At 44.1% G+C, this 27,346-nt stretch overlaps 1 long non-coding RNA gene across 1 annotated transcript; it reads left to right on the forward strand.

Annotated features, from left to right (window-relative positions):
* The first annotated feature begins 4,713 nt into the window (after positions 1-4,713).
* On the forward strand, positions 4,714-16,390 carry LOC130542272 (uncharacterized). The gene is made up of 2 exons (XR_008956727.1): positions 4,714-4,831; positions 13,675-16,390. It is a non-coding gene; the product is annotated as an uncharacterized LOC130542272 (long non-coding RNA).
* Positions 16,391-27,346: the final 10,956 nt, after the last annotated feature.

The following is a 27,346-nucleotide window of genomic DNA, read 5'->3' on the forward strand; positions in this document are numbered from 1 at the left end:
GAGAAGAAACCACTTTTCCTCTTCCCCCTGGCCTCTCTTGGGAAAGCATCCAACTTCCAGATATCCCGTGAGATGATGTGTCTTCTGTTTCTGTCCGTTAAAAGTCAGGTATGTTCACTTGGCCATGGGAGTGCCTCCCGAAGGGTGCTCCCACGGCGGAGAGCGCGGATATATTTATCCCTGGTCCCCAGGCGCTGGTTTTGTGCCTTCCGAATCGGGCTGCAAACAGAGGGTCCGTCTGTACCTCTGCACTGTTTTGAGACCACTAGGTCACAACGGACACCTACATTGAGGTATTTCTCATATATCTACATCCAAAATACCATCACCAAACAACAACGGCTCTAGTTCCTTGACTGTCACCTCTCCTGACGTTTCTCCAGCGCCACCGAAAGTCCTGCCCCCTCATTAGTAGGATGGTCCCGGCGGGGACCTCGGCTGCACCATGGACAAGCTTCTCTTCCCTACCTTGTAGGGTGAGCTTCTATAAGCTCTCGGTGAGGCCTCCCTCCACCACGTGGCCCTCTGAGACTGCCTTGCTGCTGGCCCTGCTCTGGCCCCAGCAGAACAGCTCTCTGACGGGGCATCGGTTCTCTGCGGTGTCCTCAAAGCTGTTGGTTGGGCTCCAGCCACCCCCACTATGGCCCCGATCCCCCAGTCCCGACCTCCAAGGCAGTGGCCTCATCAGATGCTAGAGTCTAATAATAGTCCGTAATCTATACATGTATTCTGTAGTATATAATCTCAGAGAGAGAGAGATTTATTTTTAGGAATTGGCTCATGAAATTGTGTATGCTGGCAAGTCCAGAGTCTGCAGGGCAGACCCATAGGCTTGGCGACCCAAGGAAGAGTTGATGTTGAAGCTCAAGTCCAAGGGCAGTCTGCTGGCAGAATTCCCTTTTGGGTGAAAGGTCAGTCTTTTTTCTCTTAAGGCCTTCAGCTGATTGGGCAAGGCCCACCACGTTACCGAGGGTAATGTGTTTTTCTCAAACGTTAACCTCATCTTAAAAATACCTTCACAGAAACAGCTAGGATATTATCTGACCAAATGGCTGAGTCCAGTGGCCCAGCCAGGAGACACATAAAATCCACCATCACAGTGCCCTTCTCCTCTTTTATTTCACATTCTGCTAGCCCTCCTTGGTGGTCCACTTTCCTCTTGGTTCTAACCCCCAAAACACGTGTGGCAATGTCTGCAGACATTTTTGGCCATCACAACTGGGGGGTGCTACTGGCATCTAGTGGGTAGAGGCCAGGGACGCTGCAAAACAGTGCACAGGACAGCCTCCAACAACAGAGAATTTTCTGGTCCCAAATGACAATAATAGCACTGCGGTTAAGAAATCCTGCTCTAAATGACCAGTCCACTTCCTGTCTCTCTAACCCTGTTCCTTATGCTGCCGTCACTCTGGCCTCCTTTCAGGTTACAGAACATGCCGATTCCTTCCCTCCTCAGGGCCTTTGCAAATGGTATCCCCACTGCCCGAAACACTCTGCTCCTTGCCTGGCTGGTTCCCTGGCACCTTTCAGGATTCACCAAGAAATTCCGCCCCCTCAAGCCCCTCATCCTTCTCCATTAATCTGATTATTTCCTCATCGCCAGCTGACGTTGGCTTGGGTTGTCTTGTTCACCTGGGGTCCTTCCCGCCTCGAATTCAGCTAAGCCAGGTACCTATCTCTATCACCCAGTGACAGTGCCAGGACACACGAAGGGTTCGACAAATGTTTGTCGGATCAAGGAAGGAAGGCGTGTGTGAGACAGTTTGAGTGAATGCACTTCTCCCCATGTTTCTGGTTTCACAGTCCCCACCAGCTCAGATGTGCACTTCTAAGATCTGTTGCCATGACAATGGCTTCCACAGACTGTCCCGAAACACCGAGTCGCTTTCTATTGAATCTAGAATGTGAGCCCAGATCTTTTCTCAAGGGCATCCCTCTCCTAGGACACAACTTGGTCCCTCATGACAAGATGTCGGGTCTTTCCCCATTCGTCTTCCTAACTTGCAAAGACATCAACTTGGATTCAGAACAGGACCCCTGCTATAGAAACAGTATCTCATTAGAGCCCTGCAAAAGGACTCCCCACAAAAAGAGAGCAGTATGAGAAAAAGTAACACATCACTTCAAAAATATAACCAATTGTACTGTCGGTGACCAGAGATCCCACCTCACAGAAATAGGGTGAAGGTCATCTGGCCAGGACGGGCTAGGCCCGCATCTCAGCCTGTCCAACCCGACTCTTTTTTTCCCTTTCCTCTTTTGTTACATTCTGCTCTGCTCTGAAGGTGGCAGCTAAGAACTTATAGTTCCAGAGTGACTCAGCATGTGGTTATTACTGTTTATTTTGGTCCTTTGCTATTATCCCTGTAAATCCTTATAAATGTCACTTCTTACTGCCTTGCACCCGTCAGGGCACTGTACATGCTTCTGGAAACATTCTCTTCCCTTCTGCGTTTTCTCACTGGATCCCTCTGTTCTCAGTTCTGCCCACACGGCCACCAGCCGCTGAACAGACCCTGCCTCTGCCATTTCTAAGTCGAGACTCATTGTTTTTTTTTAACTAAGCATCTATCACGTGGACAGGGCAATGATTTCCCTCATCATGCCCAGTGCATGGGAAGAAAGATCCAGCTCTTTAAGACAGGACCACCAGGGAGAGCATCCACAAGGGAAATAGCTCTAACCCTGGCACTTCCTAGCTTCCTCCTTTCAAACGTCCCCATGCAGCGAGAGGCAGGACCTACGGCCACTCTGCTCCTACAGGGGCAGAACCAGCACAAGCGTTGCCTACATTTTCCTCTTTACTGCATGTGGGCGACCCTGACCCTCTGGGTCTACAACTTCCACGGCCATAGCTTGGATTCACCAACACAGGGGAAGGCAGTGCCAAGGAAGGCAGGCGGCAGCCCGTATTTCTTAAAGCGCTTATAAAAATGAGGGAAGCAGAAGCCACTCGATCAACAAAGGAAAGAGAAATAGGTCCAGTTTAATTTTTTACCGTTTTGTCACCAAACAATCGCAAAGTTGAAAAAGACATTAGAAACCATCTAGCCCAGGGGTGCCTGGGTGGTTCAGTTGGTTAAGTGTCTGACTCTTGATTTCAGCCTAGGTCATGATCTTAGGGTCATGGGATCGTGCACCGTGTAGGGCTCTGTGCTGGGTGTGGAGCCTGTCCCCCCACCCCCGCCACTCTAAAGAGAAAAAAAAAAAGAAACTGTCTAGCTCAATTCTCACACCTACCCAAGGGAGCAGCGAAGACCCAGAATGGCTGAGCAGCATGGCCCCGGCCACACACGTAAGTTATGGCAAAGCCAAGTCTGGAGTCCAATGCCAATATGATCCTGTAACAACTGCCATAGCTTCTTTTTTTCCCTCCTGCCTCTCTTCACTTTATAAATAAATATCCTGCTCCCATTCCATGTGTTTCTGATGGGAATCAAGTGTTTCCACCTCTCCCCAATCCCATGGAAGCCCTGATTTCTCTGGCGTGTGGTCCAATAACCTCGTTGAGATCATGAGAATTCTGTCCAAGACCTGCTATGGGCAAGGGCGTCATGAGCGCTGTGTTGGGGTAGGCCGGCTGCACGAACAACACCAACACTGCAGTGGCTTCACACTATAGACTTTTTTTTTTTCTTGTTCACCTAACAGTCCCCGGTGGGTGTTTGGCAGGGGGCCCACCACACAATCAGGAAGCCAGGCTCCTTCTATCTGGGGAGTCCTCCCTGCAAGCCCTGCACCTACAGGAAGCTGAAAGAAGACTGTAAGAGGGAGAGAGAGTGAAGGCTTTCGAGGAAGCGTGCATGAATCATTCCTGTCCACCTTCCACTCACCAGATCCCATCATGCATTCACACCAAATGGCAAAGCGAGGCTAGGAACATCATCTAATTAGCTGTCCCAGAGCAACAGGAAGAACGGGTAAGTGGACGAATGAGTTACCAGGGTCCCTCTTTCCTACCATGTGGAAAAGGAGCCTGCCAGAAAATGAAACCAACACAGAGCAAAACAGGGCAAAAGTTGAGAAAATATATATATATATTTGAGAAACGTTATTTGAGCCCTTGGATAGAGCTATGCCTGAAGTTGGACCAGCTCCTCTTCCTATTATCAAAGAAAGCATTCTTGGATTTACTAAAATGTATTCAGCAGAATAATCACTCCACAGGATGGCAGATAGCAAGCATGAAAGCTCCAACAGCATCTGGATTGGCCAGCACTTGCCCCTCCATACTGTCCCGGGCCCACCACTTCCTCCAGCCACTGGGTGTGGAGCGTGAGTCTCCCGTGGGAACTGCTAAGCAATCCTTGATGTGCAACCCAAAGGGGCAGGGAGTCAATACACATGAGGGTTGCCCTTGCCCTAAGCGTTCAAGAGCCAATGAATAAACAGCCCCCTCTTGTCTCCTAGGCGGACAATTTTGAGACATATTTGAAACGGCTCTAGTCCAAGGCTGAAAGGATAGTTCCCAAGGTTCAACTCCCTCTCTCTTAACTTTTTGCCCTGCTTTCCCATGTTTTGGTTTCATTTTCCAGCAGAAAGCCCCACAAGGTCGAGTACCGGGTGCCCTTGATGTTGGCTGACTCAAGGTCAGTAACATGCTTGTGTTGGCTTCCTCTCCTCCATGCCCTTCCCTTCCCCACTGCCCTCTGCCCCTTGCCCCTGCTGTCTGGGTTCACAGCCCCTAATAAACTCCCTGCATGCACCTTTAGCAGCCTCTGTCCCTGAGGGAACCCGGGCTAAGAAATTGCTTTACCGAAGAGGGAAACTTGACTATGCTAACACGCACAGAGATTCTCCGAGAAGAGGCAGGTTGCAGAACTTCCCAAAGGTATTTGACTGGGCCATTTTTTCCCCCGTCTAGAAGCTTGTGGAACTAAAGCAAACTGCCTTTCTATCAGTTTTGCTTCCTGATTATAGAATATCTAGTTTTCTAATTGTTTAATGTCCCCGGCCAGATCACAAGTGCTGAGGGAGCAGACATTGATTCATCAGTAAGCCCCGACTGCCCACCCCCAGTACCTGGCAAAATTAAACCCACGACAAATACTCAGTAAACACTTGCAATTAGGTTAACAGGATGCTTCCAGATTGAATATATACTCAAATTTTGATCTTACTGATATTCTGGTAATGCTTAAATATTCAGAATGATATTTTCAACTTTTAATTTTCAGTATTTTACTTACTTGGAACAAAACAAAATGTTTTGACTCTAAACCTCTGACAGTACATTGTTTTATTTTCTCTCCTTTCCTCTTTGTCTCTCATTTCCTTTTGTTTTCTCACTCTTTTTCTTTCTTGCCTTGCATTTCTTCTCCTATTCTTAATCTCTTTTTTTTGGGGGGGGGGGGTTAAAATTCAGAGAAAAACACTCCAAGGACAGTGAGTCAGTAAATCAAAACTGTGTTGACTCCCATGGTAGAGAAAGTGGTAGACTACTGAGAATTCCAAAATAGATGTATTTCTTATGGGAAAATCATCGCTGTGCCTTCTGCTCCCATAGATTATGATGCTAATTTGCCTGCATCCTTCCCCAGTGGTTATAATTATCTTGGGCTAAGTATTCTTTAAAGAGAGGCTTTCCTGCTTCCCCACCCCTGCCTCCCCCACCCCCGCCTCCCCTGAACTGCTCTTTTTTATTGATGGTGCTCACAGCTCAGAGACTGAGACCTTAATGAGAAAGTAATAAAGGGTTTAGAAGGAATGGTTGGTGGTCGGCCGGCTCAGATTTGGGGATGTAGTTACAGGCAGAGTCCTCGTAGGGTCCTCTAATCTTCACGTTTAATAATGGTTGGCAAATAGTGACCATCAGTCAAAATCGAAATGCTTGCGTACTCTCACGGAGCCCTGTGTGGTAGTTGTTTCCCCTATTCATTCACTCCTCTTTGATTATGTGCAAGGAGGAGCTTGGCTGTGCGTAACATGTGATAAATTTATGATCATTGCAAATAGCTCCATACCCAGTCTTTTATGTACGTAGTTGCATTTAGCTTTAGTTTCACGAAGATCCCGTGAGATAGGCATTGCTACCCCCACTTTACAGAGAGGTTGACTAACTGGCCCAATATCACACAGCCAGTTAAGTGGCAGGGGAGGGATGCAGACCAACACTGATCTGACTTTAAAACCTGCATGCCCAAAATGAACCTGCATTTTTCGGATATGAGAAGAATCAGATTTGCAAGCCTAAGTGACAATATATATACCAGCACTGCCCATAACACACAATAAATCCTCAAAATGATAGCTTCTGTGAGGATTAGGATGGTTTCCATCATTACTATCATTTCTACTACCACTACTACTCTTGTTATCGTTATTCAAATACTCTGACCCTTCAAGTCTCATTTGCAGGACGTAGAAATACCTATGGTGTTAAAATTGTAAGTAAAGCTTTAAATACCTTAAACTGATAACAGGAGATAAGTTAGCAGCAAGCCAATAAGCATATTATCAAAATGCATAAATGAATAAATGAATGAATTTAAATAACAACTATCTCTAAAGAGCTCGCAGTTTTTCACATAATTTCATTTCTTTAATCCATTTTTCCACAAGCTGTCAAGATGACAAGCATATTTGTTCGCATTAGGCAGAAATCTTGAAAATGGATAACTGAGTTACTACACTATGGTAAAGGCACAAAGGTAACAAGCTTCTGGAACATGCAGGACAAGTGTTTGTTATTGTGCAAAGACCTCATTCCGACCTCACAACGGACTGCCCAACTTGATGCGCACATCGCAATGACAGGGAGATGATCGGTATGGAAGGAAGTCAATCTCAGCAAGTTATGAAATGCTGAGTACTTCACCTAGAAAGACTGTGTTAATTTTTCTGCTATAGAAATAGAGACAATTTCCAGCTTACAAACAATCTGCATTTCACCAACAGGTCAGCTTCCGGGTATCTGCCACTCAGAATGCTATTTCACACTTTTGATGGTGTGGTCAGGCCCTGGGGCCACCCCACAGAAGCCTGTTACATGCACCACATGACTCAAGTACACTGGAGGCCCAGTGACCTCACACCATGGCCAACAGGGGAAAGTACGCATCTCCCATGCCACAGTCCTGGCCGTAGGTGGGAGCCACCTTTCACCTCTTACTTGCTAACCAGGAAGTAGGAACTGAGGTCCACTGGGCCTCTGAGGCCTGGGACAATGGCTCTGGTGGAGAAAAGGCCAGGGGGATGCTGAAGGGCTCAGTCGGGGATTCCAGATGCCAACAGCTAGGGAAGGCTGGAAACTCTTGGAAGTCTCTGGGGATGCTTCCTATTCTGTGTGAGTCCCCTTTCCCCCGTGTCTAGGGTTTACCTCTTCCGAGGGCTTCACATGGAGAGTTCTCTTTCGCTTGCACATGGAAAAGAGATTCAAATCTCCCCCTGTTCCTTTGGAATTCTCAAAGGACTTTCGTAAGATGTTTTACTGCATCTGATGTTTCTCAAAATGTGAGCTGCAGACACCGAGATGGAAGTTCTAGAATGGTATAAGGATGGGCTTAGCTAACTCAAGCTAGATACTACAGACCACTCTCTGTTACTCGGCTTCCTGCCATCCGTTTCCCCTGGTTTGGGTTACAGCATGCCCAGTTCCTTTGTGGGAATCCCCCCCCCCCCCAATTGGAGGGACTATGAGTAAAGGTGTCCAGCTCTGCCCCGGCCAAGGTGTGGGACTGGGATCCAAGCCAGGCCTAATCCTTCTTGAGACATTAGTTCTTGGGCAGAATGATACAGAATGTAAAAAAAAACAAAAGTGACTCCTTGTTAAAATTATCAGAAAAGAATTCATTTATTGCTGCATTTGTTCAATAAATATTACTGAGCTCCATTCCAAGAACTAGGGATTCAGGAGTCAGAAAATCAGACAAAAACCCCTACCCTTGGGAAGTTTACATTGGGGGGGGCAGAATGTGGGGGTTGTCAAACAGTAAAAAGTAAAATGTGTATTAGGTGCTGTAGGGGGAAAAAGACCGAGGAAGGGAGACAGGGAAGGAAAATGGATGGGGTTGCGATTGCAAACAGCTCTCTCTGAGAAGATGATATTTGAGTGAAAAACTAAAGGCAGCCGAGGAGCAAGCCAAGAGGTTCCAGGGCAGATGGATTCCAAACAGAGGAAACAAATACAAAGGCCTGTGTGAAAGTGGGCCTAGCAAGTTCCAAAACGAGCAAAGAGGCCAATGTGGCTGGAGTACAGCAAGGGAGAGGGAGAGTGGTAGGGAGAGATGAGGTCTCTTGTGGCGATGAACAGACAGAGCCTTCCAGGCCATTGGAAGCACTTTGGCTTCTCTTCTGAGCCTGTCTCAATCAGCTATTGCTTGGAAAGAACCACACAGACTCTCTGCAGCATACTACAAGCATTTATTTTGCTCATGTACCTACAGGTTGGCTTAGAGCCAGCCAAATCGAGGCTGGGCTCACCTGGACAGCAGTAAGAGGCAGGCTGGTTCCATGTCTGCTCCAAATGTCTCTCATCCTCCTTGAACAACTGGACTAGCCATGGCATGTTCTCTCAGCAACAGTAGGATGCAGAGGGCAAGTGAGAACAGGCACTAAACTCAGAACTGATATATTGTCGCTTCTGCACACCTCTCCCCACTTCTGGCTACTTACTCAAAGCAAGCACATGGCCAAACCCAAGTCAAGGAGTGGGGCCACATAGTTCACCTCTAATTAGAGGGACTGCAAAGTCACATGGCAAAGGGAGAGATGAGAGTTGGTACTAATAACTCAGTCTACCAGAGAGCCACTGAAGGCTCTGTGCAGTTGTCTGACCAGATCTTTCGTTTAACAGCATCAGTCTGGTTGGTGTGTCGAAAACTGACTGTAGGAGACCAGGGTGAAATGTGAGAAGCTATCGCACTATCCCATGTGAAACACACTGGGTGGCATAGATCAGAGTGACAGCAGAGACGTTAGGGAGAAATGGTTAATTCTGGAAATATTGGGAAACGAGAGAGTCAAAGGTTAAAACTGATGGACTGAAAATGAAACATGATTTAAAGTTTTTGACTTAAGCAACTACAAATATAAAGTTGTCACTTTTGACATAAAAGGACTGTAGGAAGAGTGAGTTGAGGGGAAGGTAGACGGGGAGCTCAGTTTGGGACACATTATGTTTGCATGTCTATCAGACATCCAAGCAGAGAAAACAAGGAGGTGGTTGGATATCAAACAAAAGCTAGGAAAGAGGTCTGGATTGTAGAGTCATCAGCGTATAGATGGTAGAGATTCAATCACCTCAAACTGTGCACCTTAAAATCATATCCATTTATGATCTCGACAGTGCCGTGGGTCAGAAGTCCAGATGCGGTGTGGCTGGCTTCTCTGGTTGGGCTCTCACAGGCTGAAATCAAGGTGCTGGCTGGAGCTGCAGTGAGGCTTCGGTCCCAGCTGCTTGATGGCAGAATTCGGCTCCTGGCAACTGTAGGACTGAGGTCCCACTGTGTGGCTAGCTATCGCTCAGGGTCACTCCGAGCTCCCGCAGGTGCCCACAGCTCCTTGCCATATGGCCTTGTCTACAGCAGTTTTCTGCTTCAAGGTCAGTAAGAGAAGCTCTTTCTCATAAAATCTCTCACCCTGGAAAGGGCCCAGCTGTCATTTAAGATCTCATGTGATTAGATCAGGTGAACCTAGGATAATCCTTCTTTTGATGAACTCAAAGTCCACTGATTAATAAGTAACCTGTTGACATGAGTGATAACCCGTCATTCATAATCTCACCCACACTCAAGGGATTACACAGGATGTGTATGTCGGGTGTGATGGTTAATCTTACGTGTCAGCTCGACTGGGCTAAGGGGTACCCGAGATAGCTGGTAACACATTATTCTGGGTCTCTCGGTGAGGATGTTTCCAAAAGACATTAGCACTCAAATGGCAGACTGAATAAAAAAGGTGGTCCTCATCAATGCAAGTGGAGTGGTCGTCATCTAATCTGTGGAGGACCTGAGTAAAACAAAAAGACTGAGGAAGGGTGAATTTGCTCTCTGTTAAGGTGGGATATCCATTTCTCCTGCCCTTAGACATAGGAATTCCTGGTTCTCCAGCCTTTGGGTTTGGACTAGGACTGTACCACCCTGGCCTCCATCTTGCAAACAGCAGACTGTGGGCCTTAGCCTCCATAATCCCATGAACCAGGATTCTGAATATATTCTGAATATATATATATATATATATACATATATATATATATGTGTATATGTGTATGATATATACTTATATATTTCAAAATTTTTATATATCATATATTTTTTATTTTTATTTTACTTATTTAAAACCTGTATAATATAAAATATTTATATTTGCTTTTTTATTTTTATTTTAAATATATATTTTATGTATTTTTATTTTTATATTTTTATGCAGAATATATATAAATATTATTTATAAATATAAATATAGTTTGGATTTTTAATATCCAGAATATATATAAATATATAAATATTATATGTAGATATAAATATATTTTTTATTTTTTTACATCCAGAATATATACATATATCCAGAATATATATACACACATACATATATATGTGCATATATATCTAGAATATATATATATTCTTATATATATATATATATATATATATATATATATATATATATATTCTACTGGTTCTGTTTCTCTGAAGAACACTAAGACACAGTCGGTGGGAATCTTGAGGCCCATCTTAGAATTCTGACCACTAGAGATAGTTACTTAAACATCTTGGGATTCAATGACATCACAAAGTTGAATGTAGATAGAAAACAAAATTAGTTGCTCCTACCACACCGTGAGAGCTGCCTGTCTCTCTCCTCTTTCTGGCCCCTGTTCTTCTGGCTGCCCTTTATTTCTGTGAGCTGCCCAAATCCTTGCTGCTTAGAGTAACCAGGGAAGATTTCTGTTACTTACAACCGAAGAACACTAATTGACTCACTCCTGGATGAGTCTTACTCATAAGAAGATTTGGGAACCACTGGATCAGACCCACAGAGTAAGGCTGAAATGCAAATACATGATAATGGGTCTTCTGTAGCCAAAATTCTGAAATAAGATTTATCTACATTTCAGAGGAAGCCCATCTAAATGATTTTCTTGATAATTTGCTCAATAGAAAGAGCTGAGTGTCCAAGTTTAGAAGTTGGGAACATGGCAAATTGCATTCTAAAGTCTACTTAAGAAGACTAGCTTCTGTTCCTTCTAAGTCAGTGACAACTAGTAGTGTCTCTTTTTTGGTTCTGCCCCATTATTTCCTGCTTGGGTGTGGTGGGTAGTAAAGCAAGGGGGAAATGCAATCAGGAGAGAATAGGGCCATTTGTAGAAGGACTCATGTAACCAGCGGCCCCATCTCACCCTCTACCTTCTCAAAACTTTGCTTTAAAAAAGTAGCGGGGCTCGGTAATAAACGCACAGGCTTCAGCAGGCGCCAGGTCTGGGTTTACACGCTCACAAGAGCTGCGCAAGTGTGAGCCCATTTACCTAACTTCTCTGCATCTCCTTTCCTCATCGGTCAAAAGCAGTAAGACCATCAACCTCCCTGGGTAGTAAGAGGACTAAACAAGACAATGGATATAAAAGCATTTCTACTGTGTACTAAATAATGGCAGTATTTTTTCTCTTTTTAAGATTTTATTTATATATGGGAGAGACAGAGTGTGAGCGCATGAGTGGGATAAGGGGCGGAGGGAGAGGGAGAAGCAGACTCCCCGCTGAGCCAAAGGCAGACGCTTAACCGACTGAGCCACCCAGGCGCCCAAATAGCGATGGTATTTGCTGTGGCTGCTGTGCCGGTTATTCTCTCTGAAGTAGGAACTGGAGAGATGACCTCGCTTTATCTCTCGGCATTGCCAGACACACACACAGCAGAAACCTTAAGAGAGAAAAGCTTGAGTAGCGTGGAGGCCGAGCGAGGCTTGCTCATACCCCTTGACCTATTCGTAACCACTAAGAGCAGCCAGCCCTCATCCCACATGTAAGCTTCACTTCGGATTGGACAGAAAGTGAACAAGTAAGAAAAACAAAAAAACAACACCAAAACACCCTGCAGAGCCGAGTGAGCCATGTAAACGCACACTAAGGCAATGAGCTAGGAATCATGAAGTTCAGAAAAAGTAAAAGCAGCTTGGAACATTACGAATCTTAACAGGCGCCTGGGTGACTCAGTCGCTTAAGCATCTGCCTTCGGCTTGGGTCATGATCTCTGAGTCCTGGGATCGAGGCCCCGAGTTGGGCTCCGGGCTCGGCAGGGAGTCCGCTTGTCTCTCTCCCTCTCCTTTGGCCCCTCCCCCTGCTTGTGCTCTCTCTGTTTCTGTCTCTCTATTAAATAAATAAAATTTTTAAAATTTTTTTAAATTGAAAATTAAATTAAATTAAAAATTAAAAATCTTTACTTAAGTGAATGCAAATTCAGAATGATTGCACAGCCTATGGCTTTGCCCTAATGACCAAGTTCCCCCGAATCAACACAGGGAAACATCACTCAGGATGGGCATCCCATGATGTCTGTTCTCTTGAACATTTTTCACTACACAAATATATTGTATGACAACTTAAGGAGTGCTATATGGACAAACTTTGCAAATGTTATCTCCACTATAACTCTCTCATCTGGTATATTTAAAATCTTTTCTTATATTGCCTTCTGCATATTAACAATTAAGATACGTGCCAAATCCAACGTTTCATTATTCTCAATAAATCTCACGGTTCTACTAATGAAGCTAATCCGATGAATTCAGCATTACATGGTCTGTTTGAATGTTCCTTGATTCCAAGGATTAGCGTCATCCTAAAAGTCAAGATAAGGATGAGTCAGATGTTCCCTTCCAGAGCTGCTCTTATTCATCAGTGCTTTAAATAAATTGGCTGCCACCTGGTTATAAAAGACAACATTTAAGTATACGTGAAACTCATCCTATCGTTTTCTTGAGTGTAGACACCCCAGAACCCAAACCTCCCATGCGGGGGATTCAAAGATATCAGGAGCCACAAAGAGAGGCCAGAGGTCTAGGACAAATATGATTGAAAGTTCTCGTAACCTAATAGTTCCTGGTTGACATGTTCTGATCCTTATCCAAGGTTCACCTTAGCTAAATCATAATATTTATAAGGCAGAATAAAACAACTGCATGCCTCGCTAAAGCAGGGAGGGAGAGATGTTAGCCATCAAAAATGTAAATGTGCACTTGGAAAAATGAGCAAAACAAGATCTGACCTATGAATTCCTAACCTCTACTTTGCATTTTAATTTGTAAGTGCTTATTGAGGGAAAGAAAAATAAACAACTCTAGGAAATGATCAACACTGTCTTGTAATTTATATTCTGTCCATGAGATTCACAAATAAACATAATAGGTATTTGGGGGCCAAATCAACCGTTTTGTGAGTCAGTAGGTTAGTGATTACATCTGCCACTTTGTCAGCTGCTAACTCTATCAGTCCATCACGCAAATTACTGATTTAATGTGCTCAGTGGCACGTAAGAGCCTCTGAGGAATGGCTAAGTGCGCTTACTAAGCAATGCCTACTTTAACTCAAAAATGGGAGAAAAATTGTAGAGGTTCGAAAATTATTGCATATGCATAATCTGACTCCCAATATTTGTAACTATGTTTATTTTTCTCCCTCTCTCCTTCTACTTGTTGACTCCTTTTCATTCTTTCTTCTTTTTTTCTTTCTTCTACATTTAGGGTCAGACATCAACAGTCTCCTGGGTGTTATTAAGAATCAATGAGCTTATTCGCTCTCAGCTCACGTTATTTATGATGAAGGATACCTTCTCTACAGTTTCATCACATATCCTGGGAATTACTTCAGATGTAATGATCCAGTGAGTTCGCCATTGTGTGGAATGCATCCCACCCGGTTTCCTTTGAATCAAATGCAGAAATTGACTCCAGTTGTCAATCCACCCGGTTCAGAACTCCAAACCAACAGGAAATCCAGTGAGGTCATGGAGAAGAGGGAGTGGATAAGGAAGGGGATTAGATGCCAAGAAATAAAGCCCTTTTCATGGTAAGAGAAGCCCAGCAACCGCAAACAGATAAGGAAAGCCCTGGGGCTGCCTTCCCAAAGGCCAACAAGGAAAACTAATTCTGAATGTCGAGGCAGCCACTATGTACCCCGGGAACAGAGAAGCAACATGGAAGGGTAGAGAGGTGGCGTGGGTGGTCACCGCCATGAAGCCCGGGGTCAGAACTCCAGCATGTGGTCCTGGATTCTTTATCTCCTGCTGGGTGGCTCTGTGCCATTCATTCAACTCATCTCCCTGCACCTTTGTTGCTTCGTACAGGGCAGATGATACACATTTACTCCAGAGAATTGTTCTGGGCAAAAATGAAATCAGGTAGTGGCAGCCCTTTGTAAAGTGGAAAATGGTTTATAAATGTTAATGTTAGCTCTTATTATTTGCTGGATTTGTGACCCAACCTTATGATCTTTGCCTGGAAACACCAGACAAGTCTCTCCATCACTGTAGCATGATTGAGAGGGTTTCAAGGAAAATTTCTGAAAAGGAGCCTTTATCCCTGATTAATGGGGAAAAAAATAATCGTATCTCCAGGCTACTTGGACAGAAAGCTGACCTCCGGCACGCTGTGAAGTATGAAAAGTTTATTTCTGGTGTTCCTCACTCCCTCACTCCAGAGTCTACCCTATTCAGTCCTCCTCTGGGAAATATTTTCCTTCCTTCGACCTCCTTCCGGGCTCTATTTATTCTCCTGGATTCAAAACCTGATCACGGAAAAGAACACTAATAAACTCATTGTATTAGTTACATTCGCTTTTTTAAAGTTAAGGGTTTGAATGCAGAATGTATGACTCACTTATCTGGAAGTGTTGATAAGGATTGGGAGATCCGGGGACTGGACAATGTCACGAAACACTCAGGTTCTTTCTATCTCTCTGCTCTGCCAAACACAACGTCGGCTTCAGCTTAAGGTTGTTTTCCCTGTGGTTATAGGACGGCTACATGTGTCACTTAGGGCCCTATCCTTCTCCTTTCATGTCTCCCGGAGGGGCAAGTGAAGAGGGACAGGAGAGGGAGATACAGACACTTTCCCCAGCCATTGAACCGAAGCCTTCTTTTCTGTCTGTTTAGACCAACGGATGTCATTTACCCTTAATCTGACATACATGGAATGCTGTGCTCTGTCTGAGTTCCTGAACCAACTGCTGATAAAGGGAAGAAGGGCCATTATTGACTGAGACTAATCAGAGTCCCACCCACCCTGGAGCAGGCACGATCCCCCAATCCCCACTGGGTGGGGTGGCAGTGGGATGGACATTGTAGAGTCAACCACAAGGTCTAACACAACCCCCCTTCCCCAACAAAACAATATCGATGACATTTTATCAAGGGAGGAAACAAGACAAGAGAATGTGCTTCTGAAATTTAGATTTCAGAGACCTGATGGGGAAAGGCTCCCTTAACGACTCTCATGTTATATACTAGAAATGACAGAGTGGATTTGGGAGGCAAAGAGACTTCTCAAAGTCAGTGTGAGTAAAGACAGAGTCCTGGAGTATAGGTTAGCCCAGGGGGAGTTTTTCCTAAAGAACTACTGTTAAACACGCAAAGCCCAGAAGGAATGACAGTTTGGGGGTGGAAAAGAAGGTCTCAGAAATTGGATCAAGGCTGAGAAATAGCAAAATAAAGACAAGATGAAGGCATGAAGACCTAGAGGAAGCTGGGTTTCAGCCAATGGGGTCAGAAAATTGGGGACTTAAATCAGAAAAACCTGGGGACATGAGGTCTTCCGGGCAAGCCTAGCAGTGGTAGAGTAACCCCCCTTTACTCACAGGGGATACATCCCAAGATGCCCACTAGATGCCTGAAACCGCAAATAGTATCAAACCCTGTATATACTATGCTTTTCCCTATACATGCACCCCTATGATAAAGTTCGATTTATAAATTAGGCACAGTAAGAGATCAACAACTATAACCAGTCATAAAATAGAACAATTATAATAACATACTCTTATAAAAATTACATGAATATGGTCCCTCTCTCTCACTTAAAATATCTTATTGTACTGTATTCACCCTTCTTGTGATATGAGGTGAACAAAATGCCTATGTGATGAGATGAAGTGACGGTAATGATGCTGACATTGTGACCTAGCATTGGGCTACAACCGACCTTCTGCCAATACATCAGAAGCAGGATCATCTGCTTCTGGACCGCAGTTGACCTCGGGGAACTGAAACCACAAAGAAGGCGAGGGCTACTACCTTCTCAGAGGAGCCACAGAGACAAGACTCAGCCAATTCTGGGGTAGTATTTATAACTACCAAGTAAGAAAGAAGCATGCTCTCTTTTGCTTTTATTGTGCAATGTGCTTTTTGTTTCCCATACCGCTTTGTATATATAAATCAACACACTAAATGAATTATCTCACAAAGTGGAGACCCTCTATGAATATATACAGTGTTCAACCGAAGCAGAAATTATGTGGGAAAATAGTGTAAAATAGTTCTCGGAGTCTCTGGCAACATTCTTCGATATATATTTATTGAATTAGCATGACTTTTCCAAACTTCCACCTTAATAGAAGACGCCTGTTTTGGTGGGATTTGTTAGTAATTATACTTAGGCTTTCTAATCAAGATAAGCCTGCTTTGAATGTTGCCCAAACAAACAGGTAACCCTCTGTATTAATCATGACCCTGAGTTTTAAATAATGGAAACGCAACTCAAACTAGTTCTTGAAAAAAAAAAAAAAAGCCAATTCTGTATTTCTGGAAGGTCTAGAATTATCCCTAATTTCAGATACAGCTGGTGTCAGGAACTAAATAATGCCTTCAGGTCTCCAATTCTCCATTCCTCATCTCTTTTGGCTTCATTCTTCAACCCATGTCTCCGAGATGACTTCTAGTGGCTGCCTACCACATTCTCTCAGCTTAGCAACTCCAGCAGAAAACAGTTAACTCTGAGAGATTTTAGGAGACGTCATTAGTGATGGGCTCAAATTGGTCCATGTGCCAATCTTTGAATTAATCACCATAGCCATGCCAAAAAGGTACTCTGAATTCTGTGTCTGGCTTCCGTGGTCACAAGAGGGCAGGCCAACGTGACCGCCAGCCCCACAAAGTTCACGTGGAATGGGCAGGGTTGGCACCAAAAGGAAAACAAAGGTCTGTTATCAGAGGAACACTGGAAAAGCATGCAGGACAGTGAGAGGCCATGGTTCCCACAGGCTGAGCTGCTCTCTGGGTCTTAATCTTTATTCTATGACTTCCTGAAAGGTAATCTGAATATGTTCAATCCCCCACCTTGAATATAAAATCATGGTAATTCCTATCCACATAAATCAGTCATACCAAAAAAATCACATAGTAGATTATTAAAAAATCACACAGTAGATTGAGTTCAGAAAATTTAATGTAACAAAATGTGGTTTTTTAAAAAGTTTTATTGAGTCATTTTACAGAGAGAGAGAGCATGAGTGGGAGGGACAAAAGGAGAAGGAGAGAGAATCTCAAGCAGACTCTGCACTGAGCGTGGAGCCCGACTCCGGGCTTGATCTCATGACCCAGAGATCACGACCTGAGCCAAAAGCAAGAGTCAGATGCTTAACTGACTCCACCACCCAGGTGCCCAATATAACTAAATGTTTAATAATAAAATCATCAAGCAGACCAAGAATACTAGTGTAATGAAAGTGTCTACTAACCCTGAATGAAGTTTAACCTCATTAGAAGGTAACCACATTGGGCTAGTACACGGAGTTCAATCACAGGATACAGGGGCGATAATCCGGGCTAGGTTTTCCATTTAGACACACAACGTCTTTAAAGAAGAAAGAAAAGAAAAGAAAAGAAAAGAAAAGAAAAGAAAAGAAAAGAAAAGAAAAAAGACAAGAGAAGAGAAGAGAAGAGAAGAGAAGAGAAGAGAAGAGAGGAAGAAAGAAAGAAAGAGAGAGAGAAAGAAAGAAGAAAAAAGAAACTTTTACCTAAATGTTTTTGTGTTTTGCTTTTTTATGATTAGCTTTAAAGGATAATACATTCTAGCAAATCACATCATACGAGCAGAAATATGTTCCAGCGTGCCTAAATGTCTTTCAAATAATTCTCCATTAAAATTCTGCCTAACGCACTCTAACAAGTGAGCAGAGCTGGTGAAGCATAACAATATTGGTTTTATTGACAGATTTTACTGCTATCTGTTATCCAGCTGTGGGTTTCGTTAGTAGTTTATCACAGGGCAATTAAAGACATTGCTCCTTAGACACATAGCTAGATTGTTTATTTGAAAGTCATTTTGCTAATTAGAAATTGCTACATTAATATGCATAACTCTTTGTAAGTATCCTTATCCAAACCCTAACTTCAAGCTAACATCTCTGAGAAACTTCCCCAATCAATAAGTATCTTTGGACATAAATATCTAGAGAATAGTTTATATATAATATCTTCACCTGGTAATATGCAGCAGTTACATTGTTCTCACTAAAAAAAAAAAAAAAAAAAAAAAAAAAAAAAGCTTACTATATTCAACAGTAGATCACACACATAATTTTTTTTTACACTTCACGAAAGGCTTGCAAAAATAAGCAAAAAGCAGACACATTTTCAAAAAAGCCACTCACCTTAAAAATGAAAAATGAGGCCTATAGAACTATGAAATTCAAAATGGGTTACATTAACAAGATTATTTGTTATGGTTACAAAAAAAAAAAAAAATACAAGCACAGGCTGTTTTTTCTTCCTGGCAAGTGAATACTACAATATAATTCTCCCTGTATAAAATTGGCCCCAAGCCCAAAACAAAGCCAGAAGCAAATGGCAACCTATTTGTGGGGCTGCAATGAGCTGTCATTTGTGTAATTGCCTGTGCCCCCAGGGACGCCTGACCTTGCTTATCTGAGCATGAGCTCGCCACTGAGTTCAGTCTGGACCGCTCCATATCTACACACGCTGGCTGGTAAATGAAGCAGGCCTCCGCATGCAGGTGGCCTGGCTTGCAAATGCACGGCCTTTGTAGCCCAGTGACAAATGCTTGGTGCTATGGGGGTGTCACACACCGCCGTCCAGAGAGACATGGCAGAAGTCAGTGGGTCTTCAGTCACAAGGGAAAACAGGCATATAGACCCTGGGCTTTTTCATCTCAGTTTGTTTCTGTGACTATTCTATTTTATGCTAGTGCCCGTAGGGGTTAGGTTAGAAAAACAGTGATCACAATTCTTGATTTGGAGAAGGAGGAAATTTCACAGTGGAAGAAATATTTCTAGTTCCCATTCCATATGTATTTGTGTGTTTGTGTACGTGATCTTACAGAGACAGAGCATAGCAAACAACCTTACTACAAGCCATGCTTCATAAATAGAAAGATCTAGATTTTAAGGGTAACTTAGGGACGGTGTCCTGCTTATCATTCTATCTCCAGTGCCTAGAACATGGTTGGCACATAAATATTTGCCCTATGAGTGATCAAACAATAGTTCTCAGAAGTATTTGATTCATAACAAGAGCTCAACTGGTGTTTATCTCCATCAACCCTCTTCCTGCTACTGTTCCAGCCTTTGAGAAAAGGGAGCTCTGACCTGAGTATCCCACAGTGGAGGAAGTCTGTGTGCAGCCTTGATGTGATCCAGAAACCATCGCGGTGTGCAGTCTGCCCGGTGAGGCTTTGAAAAGGAAGTAGCGTTTGGGCTCGATTGTAAGTCTCCACGGCAAACGGTGGAAGAAAAAGATACTTCTGGAGGGGATCAGAACTAAAAACACAGCGGCGAAAATCCTCCTGGGACACCTGGGGGCGAAGAGGCTAGGAAAGTGTCAGATCCCAGCAGTTCTTAAAAGCCAGACTAATTATTCTTTTGCGGTCAGCTCCCCCAGATTGGCTCAGGCGTCAGAGTGGTTGTGCGCATGTGTGACTTTCACAGTGGCCGGAAGTCGCGCCATAGCAGAGTCCCTCTTCGCACGCCATAGCAGAGTCCCTCTTCACACGCTGATAATCCTTCGAGGAGCGTCTGCTTTCTCAGTCCTCATGCTCTGCTGCTCCTAAGAGTACTACACGTTAAGTCTTCTCGCTCTGAGAGCTGAGATATTAGAGTTATAGGGACACAGCACAGAGGTTCAAGAAATGTCACAGACGCCTTGATGTTTCCAAATAGACAATCAGAAGCTTTGAACCTTGTTGTTTTTTTATGTTGTTTGGTGTTTTGTTTTGTTTTGGGGAGGGTGGTTTGGGTTTTTGTTTTGTATGGGTTTTTGGGGGGTGGGGGTGTTAGGGATTGCTTCAGAAAACTGAAGTCCAAACCATTCGTTGAGGGCGTTACACAGGCTCAACATCCAGCACAAGTCCTCAGATACTCCATAAATAACAGACTTTTAAAAACCTTTCCCTTAAGTGAAAGGGCACAGGGCGCCTGGGTGGCTCAGGTGGTTAAGTGTCTGCCTTCTTCCGGTCATGATGCCAGGGTCCTGGGATGGAGCGCCCTGGCAGGTTCCCTGCTCAGCAAGGAGTCTGCTTCTCCCTCTCCTTCTACCCCTCCCCAGCTCATGCGAGCACATGCACGCTCTCTCTCTCTCAAATAATAAATAAAATCTTAAAAAAAAAAAAGAAGAAAAACTGAAAGGGCACCAAACAGCCAGACTGGGTATCAGCCTCAGCACCACAGCAAGATGCTGGGGTCCCCTTTGCTTGCAGAGCTCTAGGGAACCTCAGGGGCGGGGCTTGGGGACTGGGAAACAGTGGCTATTTAACAACCAGTATGGGAGTATCGGGTTAAATCACATGAAAATACTGACATATAACCAACCATTGTCGGCCTACAAAACTATTGATTTCATAAAGCTTCACTGTTTTCTTAACCAGCACAGCAGTATCAGTGCATGTACAGAGGTTAGGTCTCTTCCAAAGGAAGCAGAGTCTGACACTCTGGCAACCCAGCACAGGGAGGTACGATCTGGCAAGTATCTAGTTAACTTAACCCACACACGCCACTGCGTGTTAGAGATCTCAAGTAGAAGTTGCTGGGGTCAGGGGCTCCATCAGCAGCATCCCATTACCCCCACTCCCCTTTCAGAATCATAAGAGCTGGCACCCCATTCACCGCACCATTCCGAGACCTTTATGTGGATTAACTCATTACATTTTCATAAAACCCTATGGGGTGGGGTTCTATTTGCCCCATTTTACACATGAAGAAACTGAGGCAGAGAAGTAAATCACTTTCCAAAGTGCCCGGCAGGTGGTCCCAAGAGGCAGGCCTGGTGCCCAAGCTGTCTGCTTCCAGAATCTGTGGGCTTCGGCCGCACACTCGGGCTGCCTGGGGATGCAAAGGGAGGCTGTCAAAGGAGGCAGACCAAGCAAGACATTTGGAGCTCAAGACGGTAGCTTTCTTCCCGATAAAAGACTGAGGTGGAACACATGGCCGAGCACCATGACAAGGAGAGTGTGCAGGGCCCTGAAAGAGACAGAGCTGCCCACTTATTGTCTGGCCCAGCTTGACAACCACGGGTCTCCCTTACAGGACAGGCCTCTCTGCAGGACAGAGAGATGTGGGAAAGAAGGCGTTGTGCAGACAGGCCAACTGGGAGAGCAAGAAGGCTGCAAAGAAGCTGAGCGGAGAGCCGCAGGCTGCATTTCTTTTCCCCAAATCACCAGGCAGATAACCCACCCTCCTGATCTGGAAATGAGTGAGGGAAGCAACGCCGGAGGTTGTCCCCGGAGAAAATTCAGGGGGCTATGCAATTGGAGAGGGGAAAAATAACTTCTTTATTGTCATTGAACTCTATGGGACCTACTCACCTCTAGCTGAAATTTAGCATTTCCTCCAGTTATGAAAGGAGGCAGCAAGCCAGACTTGCACGAGCCGTGCATGTGATTCTGTGGGCAATAGACGTCTGGGATGTTTCTATGCCACGTTATCCCGGTGCAGGGAGGCAGAAGCCCACTCACGCGCACCAGTCCTTTGACATTAAGGAAGTTCAGAGGTGGTGCTGGATCTTGTGATTTCGTATATTCAGAAACCCATAGGTTTCAATCACAAATTTAGATTTGTTTTAGTATTTTGATAACAGCATTTTGATATAATTAATTTCCTCTTTGATACAATATAATTTCCTCTACTAACACAATATACATGTATACAAATAGATGTTATATAACTCAAAACATTTGGAGAGGTGCCCAGGTGGCACAGCCGATTAAGCCTCCGCCTCTTTGTCTCAATTCAGGTCATGATCTCAGGGTCCTGGGATCGAGCCCTGCGTCAGGCTGGACGCTCTGCGGGGAGTCTGCCTGAGAGTCTCTCTCCGCTCCCCCCCTTTCCCGCTCATGCTCTCTCTCTCTCTCTAAAATAAATAAATCTTTAAAAAAAATAAAATAAAAATAAAAACATTATTCTGAGAAGGGATTGGTCAGTTTTGCCAGACTTCCAAAAAGACCCCCCAACATAAAAGAATCTTTGCTTGAAATGAAGTGCCTCCATGTAGAAATGCAGGGCAGTGGAAACAAAGCCCCTCCCCACCCTGCCCTGCCCCCAAGCGATGTTAATAAATAATAGCTAACTAAATTAATTTATTTCTCTAGGTTCGAGGTCTCCTCCCTCCTTGCCTCGAATCCTGTCATATCCTTCCATCAGACCCCTCAAAACCCAAGGCTGTGAAATGGAAATCTCTTAGACCAGACGGGTGGGTGGGAGATTTTGTTTTCTTTCTTTCCTCTCCTCTCTGATCACAACTTGCTGAAACGAGGCAAAAGTGTTAAATGTAAATTTTTACTTTGCCCTGCCTTCTTCCAAAAATATTTTTAGGGGTTATTAAAATGCATGCCTTTTGGGACCATCACATGCCAATATTCCTAATTATAGTGACTGGCAGTTCTGCGGCTTACTGATGCCCGAGTTCCATGCCCTAGACTCCGCCGTTCCAGTCCTGCTTTCCCCACAGAGAAAAGTGCCAGTTCTTTCCAGAGAAACAGGTAAGAAACTGCAGGCACCAGCAATGAGGGCTGCTTCACCGCTAATTGATAAAAAATAGATTTAGAAACTCTCACTTCAGATACGACTTCGTATGTGAACTGCATGTTTCTGGAAGGAAATTTCTTTCCCATCAAGCTCAGAGTGTGTGGGTGTTTGCAGAAGTCGTGGTGGGGTCAGACTCCACATCACCTTCAGTGTCCATGACGAGGTAGAGTTCAAACTTTCTTCCCCTCACTATAATCCCATTGCCCAACCAGGAAAGAAGAAATTAAGGGAGAAAAAAAAAAAACCAAAACCTTGATGTTCTAATGCTGACCTAGTCTTCAAGTTTTCATGTGCATTTTATTGTCTTATATGAGCCTCTTTTTCGGAATTTCTTTATTCTTATTATTATTTAATTAATAGCACAAATATTTGCTCCTAAGATTCAAGTCTTTTTCCCTTTTTTGATCATTATCATAATATCCAATTCTCTTCATTTATATACCTATTTTGAAAGCCTTTAGAATTTAATTATCTTTTTTTAAAGATTTTATTTATTTCTTTGACAGAGAGAGAGAGCATAAGTAGGGAGAAGAGGCAGAGGGAGAGGGGGAAACAGGCTCCCCACTGAGCGAGGAGCCCGATGCAGGACTCGATCTCAGGACACTGGGATCATGACCTGAGTCGAAGGCAGATGCCTAACCAACTGAGCCACCCAGGCATCCCTCAAATTTAATTATCTTTAACCCAGAACTCTGATTTGAGGGGGAAAAAAAAAGAATATGTAAATGGGTTTCCTTGCCTATCTCTGGCAAATACAGGCAATGAATTGGTGAGGAGGACCAAGCATGCTGTTGTCCTAGGGTAGGGGGATACGCCCGGGCTGCCACAAGCCTCATCTCAGCACTGTGTAAGAACTCCGTCTGCTCTGCCTCCTCGGAGAATCTAAATCTCCTGTGACCTTATCAACTGATTCCACCTGGTGCAGATATGTCTATAAAACTATCTCAACAGGCTCTTTAACTCCACCCTTTATAAAGAGTCCATTGAAAGTGATAAAACCCATGCTACACAATAAAAAACTAGAGACAGATGACTTACTAATTCATATAAGCATATGCTCCCACACATCGGCTGGCCCACAGCTACGGCCACCACGCCCAGAAAAGAAACTACAAATACTGTTTCATGCAGTTCTGGTTTTCTCTTCTAAGCGAATTCCTTTCTTACTAAAGAATCAGTGGACATTCTTAGCCAGGTAGGCTTTAGCCTGTCCCTGGCCTCATCTGCATCCTCTCCTGCTGTTAGAGTCCCAGTGCTGTCACCTGAAGACCATTTCAAGGGGCTGGAAACCTAGGAGTCCTGGTGGACTGTTCCTTTGTAGGGAAGTATTTCATATCAGAGGCCAATGGTTCTCAATCCGCGATGCGTTGAGTGGTGATTTTACGTGAAGTCTATCAACGCCAGCGCTACTGCAATTGCTTTCATTCTATGCCCTCAGAATTGTCGGCTCCTATCGGACGTGGACTTGTCGGCTGTGCTCTTGAGGCCCTCCAGCTCTGCCTTTACTCTGTACCTTGAGTGAGCTTGGCCCCTGGGGCCCCAGCCAGCCTGCTCCAAGGGACTGGAGCATCTGGAAGGGGTTTTAATGCAACTGACTGTAACTTACACGCTGGAAGAGGTTTCCCAGACCTGTGGGATTCCTGGTCATCTTGATGGGAAGCCCCTTCTACATGTTCCCTGGGGCCCAGGCTCAAGGCTTCAGGGTTTAACCCTTTCATTCCCACGGACTCGTAGGCAATGCTAGGGGTTCTCATCCATGGGGTCAGGACACCATGTATATTAGGCATAAAATGTCCTGGAAATAATTCATTACCAATGTCGGAAAATGATTGACTTCCTAAATAAGTCAGCCGATTCTAGGTTATTCCTATAATAGTGGCAACTCCATTCACCCTGTCTTTTGTGAGAGAGAGAGAGCTGTAGATTTCTGCCCTGGAATAAAATACATCCTATGGCCTACGTTAGCTAAGCCAGAGGCTCTTAATCCTTATGATGATAAAAACTATTATTGTCCGTAGTTCCTCCCTTGACTCCCCTCCTATTTTGGTGTTTCAATAAGATCTGAATACATCCAGCGAGAGTGTAGCACCCGGAAATGTCAACTGATCGTTGTAGTGGAGGAAGGAGGAGGGAGAGAAGAACGTTTAAAAAGCCTGAACCTCTACTGATCAGTTTTACAATCAGCCTGTGCAATATAAACTGGAAATTTCTCTCCGAAGTAGGACTGTAAGGAATTGCCAATACTTGACCATTTCTGACCCACAAAAGTAACAATTGCGTCTGGTTCAATTTAGTATTCACATTGCACTTCAAATGACCCAGGAAGAGACCGAGAAGAATCAGCCAGTCCTACCCGATGGGTCTGAGGTCGGTGGAAGGAGGATGCCCACAATGTTTTTATGTTGTTTTATGTTGTTTTGTTTTATTCCTTTTTTACCCTAGGGGACTTCGACAATACATGGCGCTAGAAATGCTTCCCTGTTTTTACCCATGTTTGGAAATATACATCTGAGAATAGCAAGGGAATTTCTTCCTCGGCTCTGGACCCTTCATCACTGCAAAAAAGTACATCCACGGAATTTAAGAATGGTCGGTCTCAGTCCTCTAGAAATGGAAAGCTATTATTTTAAAGTTTCTGAGAAAGCATCCAACAGAGAGGAACAAATTATCCTTTTACTTGAACTTTTCTGACTGGGTTTCTCCATCAGTAACAGGGTACAGTGATACCTAGCACTGTGATTTGACCCCAAAATTCAAATAACAATGAGATAATGCGTGTAAAGGATTAAAGAATGATTGTATTCTTTTTAAAATTTTGTTATATTTTCATTTCTCAAGATAATTGGTTGTTGTTGCAAGGAGGGAACTCACCAACTACATTTTAAGTAAGCATTATCATACTTAAGATCCTTCAATGTGGGAAGTTTTATTTCCTTAATGTGTTTACAGGTATTTATGGAATCAGGTCAACCTGCACGGCCAAGAACATAACAATTACGATTTCAAAACAAAGGTGTGGCTATCAGTCACTGGAACATCGGCAGCCTCCCTCTTTCTCTTTCCAATACTAAACTGCCAAGGACACAAAAATGCTTAGCCTCTCGGGTCCTGCCTTTAATTAAAACTTAAAAATCTACACATGGTAGAAATGCTATATCAAGTGAAAGCCAGTCCAGATCAGAACAGGTGTTAGGAGACATCTTTACTGTTGACATTTCCAAAAGATTTCATTCATCACAGAAGAAGGAAAAAAGAATATGGAGAGGAACAAAAATGCTTGATTGGTCATTCCTCGACTACTCAACAGTAGCCATACAACTCATTGTTTTCAACACAACAGTGCCACCGCTAGTTGTATTGGTTCGCCCAGGCTGCTGTAACAGTATACCATAGACTGGGTGACTGCGACAACAGACACTGATTTCCCACAGCCCTGGAGGCTGGGAGGTTCAAGAGCAAGATGCCAGCAGATTTGGCTCTTGATGAAGGAGCTCTTCCTGACCTGAAGACAGCCCCTTTTCACTGTGTCCTCACAGAGTAGACGGAGAGAGAGAGAGAGAGAGAGAGAGAGAGAGAACATTCTGGTGTGTCTTCTGATGGGGGCCCTAATCCCCTCATGAGCTCCTCTAGACCCCATTACCTCCCAAAGTCTACCCCTCCAAATGCCAGCACAGTAGGGGTTAAGGTTCAGTTGAGGAATGGGGGTGGAGGTGGGGTGTAATTCAGTCCACAGAACCGGTTAACAACAACAACAACAACAACAACAACAGATCTTCAAAGTTCTAATTCAGCTTAGAAAGCACTTTCGAGATATCCAGAGTTAACAAATATTAATAAAATAACAGAGACGGCCGTTTTAAAACTAATGTCCTTAATGTTCTGGACATACCTTGAATCTTTAGTAAACTATGGCTGCACACCAAGAAACTGACATTACCTTTTCCTTTGAGTATTAATATTTCCTTCTTTCTACTTACTCTTCGGCCAAAAAACAAAACAAAACAACAACAAAAAACCAATCTGGTGAAGTGTGCTAAAAATAGCCTGTGTGCACTGTGTCTCCTTTTCGCTTCATTGTTACCAACTGATTTCTAATTGTCTTTGAGACTCCGAAAATCTCATGTGAATGTACTAAGCGTATTTGACTGATGTTCCTGAGGAGGACTGATGCGATCCTGGATTTGGGGCCCTGGCTCTTCAGACCCCTTCCGCACGGCCATTCCACCGTCCTCAATCGCACACTTGTTTGGAATCCATTTCTGCCCATGTAGAATCTGGGGATTAAATGCTCTGAGTTGCTATAGTTAGACAGACTCTATTTTTAGTTACAAACTGTTCTCCTGAGATACATACAGCTGCTCATTAACACTGGAAGCCTTTTTTCAC

Source organism: Ursus arctos, unplaced genomic scaffold (assembly GCF_023065955.2).
Source record: "Ursus arctos isolate Adak ecotype North America unplaced genomic scaffold, UrsArc2.0 scaffold_1, whole genome shotgun sequence".
Classification (NCBI taxonomy): domain Eukaryota; kingdom Metazoa; phylum Chordata; class Mammalia; order Carnivora; family Ursidae; genus Ursus; species Ursus arctos.